This window comes from Rhinolophus sinicus, chromosome 2 (genome assembly GCF_057876585.1).
Source record: "Rhinolophus sinicus isolate RSI-liver-muscle chromosome 2, RSI-T2T, whole genome shotgun sequence".
NCBI classification, from domain to species: domain Eukaryota; kingdom Metazoa; phylum Chordata; class Mammalia; order Chiroptera; family Rhinolophidae; genus Rhinolophus; species Rhinolophus sinicus.
The window spans coordinates 100,993,890-100,996,245 of NC_142502.1; the positions used below are offsets into that span (position 1 = coordinate 100,993,890).

At 54.1% G+C, this 2,356-nt stretch overlaps 1 pseudogene; it reads right to left on the reverse strand.

The window, feature by feature from the left end:
- Positions 1-384: 384 nt before the first annotated feature.
- LOC109459452 (large ribosomal subunit protein uL10 pseudogene) lies at positions 385-2,026 on the reverse strand (annotated as a pseudogene).
- Between the last annotated feature and the right edge of the window lie 330 nt (positions 2,027-2,356).

Consider the following 2,356-nt stretch of genomic DNA (forward strand, 5'->3'; position numbering starts at 1 on the left):
TCAGATGCTCCGTGCTGCGGGAAGGCAAACAGAGAAGCAGTTAGAATCCAGGCAGTGCTGTTAGGAAGGTGAGCACAGGGGGGTGCGAGCATCCAGGAGGGAGCCTACCCCCTGAGGGAGGGTAGGAGACATAGACAGAGCCTGGGGATGACGTCAGGGGAGGCAGACAGGAAGAGAGAGTGAGGGGCACCCAGGAGGCAAGGGGGGTGGGCCTCATAATTAGACCTGCTCAGTATGAAGCCAGTTGTATTGGCACAATGTCTTGTGCAATGCTTCCACCTGCATTATATGAGTTGATTCTTTTTTTTTCTTAAAGAGAAGTCAGCCTTTATTTCCTTGTTTCACAAATGAAGCAGGCTGTGCTGGTTGCTTTTTGGGGATTAGTCAGAGACCACATCCCACATCCTCATCCGACTCCTCTGACTCTTCCTTTGCTCCAACCTTGGCTGGGGCAGTGGTGGCGGCCGCCACAAATGCAGAGGGGTCAGCCAAGAAGGCCTCGACCTTTTCACCAAATGGGAAGGTGTCATCAGTCTCCATAGACAAAGCCAGGACCCACTTGTACCCATTGATGATAGAATGGGGTAGTGACACAACAGTTGGGTAATCAATCTGCAGACATACACTGGCAACATGGCGGACCCCCTCCAGGAAGAGGAATGCGGTTTCCTCTGTGATGGCAGGCACTTCCGGCTTACAGATGCTGCCATTGTCAAATACCTGCTGGACAACCAGCCCAAGAGAAAAGAGGGAGATTTGCGGCCTGTTCAGCAGTGTGGCTTCGCTGGCCCCCACGGTGTCCCCAGTCTTAATCAGCTGTACATCACTCAGGACTTCAATGGTGCCCTGGACATTGTAGTGATGACACCTAAAGCCTAGAAGAAGGGGGTCTTCTTGGGCCCCAGACCAGTGTTCTGGGCTGGCACGGTGATTTCACACGGGCAATGGCGCCAGCACGGGCGGCAGCATGTCCCTGATCTCAGTGAGGTCCTCCTTGGTGAACACAAAGCCCACAATCCGCTGGATATGAGGCAACCGTTTCTCCAGAGCTGGGTCGTTTTCCGGGTGCCCTCGGATAGCCTCACACGTCATGGCGCTCTTCCCCACCAGCACCACCGCCTTCCCGTGGAGGGACGTGCGGACCCGCTGCATCTGCTTGGAGCCCACCTTGTCTGCTCCCACAGTGACGCATTTTGGATCATCATCCACAAGTTGGATGTTAAGGAAGTAGCTGAACTTCCAAGTCGCTTTGTCTTCGTGGGCACCATGGCGGTGCGTCAGCGATCGCCACGCAGGGTTTAAAGACGTCACTTACCTGACAAGAGGAGCTACATGAGTTGATTCTTGACCAAAGTCTGGGTGCTAGGAACGTTCTGTATCTGTACAGTCTGGCAGCCGCTGTCCACATGTGGCTGCCGAGCAGTGGAAATGTGGCCAGTGCCACTAAGGAGCTGAACTTTAAGTTCTATGTCATTTTTTAATTCATATAAATGTAAATTCCAATAGCCACCTGGGCTTCCTGGCTACTGGATCCGACAGCGCAGTATGGAGACACTGGGACACATCCGTGACATTAAGTTCCAGTGGGACAGACAGATATTAAACAAAAAGCTATGTGGTCCTGTGTCAGGTTGTGATAAATGCCACGGAAGAAAACTGAGTTACAGAGTGATGTCCTGGGCCGCTGTTCTAGAAAGGGTAGTGAGTGAAAGGATGGAGAGCCCCGGGGTCATCTGCGGAAAGGCCTGCCAGGCGAGGGAACTGCAATGGCAAAGGCAAAGGCATGGAGGTGGGAATGTGCTTGCAGCAGAGGCCAGAGTGGCTGGAACAGGGGTGGGGTGGGGGATGGGAAAAGAGGTCTGAGCAAACAAGGGACCAAAGCGAGCTAGGCTGCGCAGGCCACAGAGCCCTCGTGTTTTATGCTGTGAACTGGAGCCGTTGCGATTGCCACAGCCAATTGGACCAGGAATTGGTGCCTGAGCCCACTCTGGTAAACCCACTGTCTGCTTACTTTCTGCCTACGCATGTTGCCATTTTTGCTGTGATAAAGGAAACAGACATGCTGTGTGTCTTGGCTCCCCAGCTCTTCTCCTGCTCCCCTTCTCCCAGCTCTGACTTTCTGTGGATCTGCTCTCACCTATTCCTATCTCTTACCTCTGCTGGCCTCTCAGGCTAATGTCTGGCAGGTCTCTCTGTGACTGTTCCCCTGGCTGGCACACCTTCCCCTTCCCCTGGTGGCTTGGCAGAGACAATGAGGGCCTGGCCGGTGGGGGTGTGGCAGTGCTCCAGCCCTGGGGACTGATGGGAGACCCAGCTTGGGTGCAGGAGAAAGGAGATACCAACAAGTGGAGGAGTG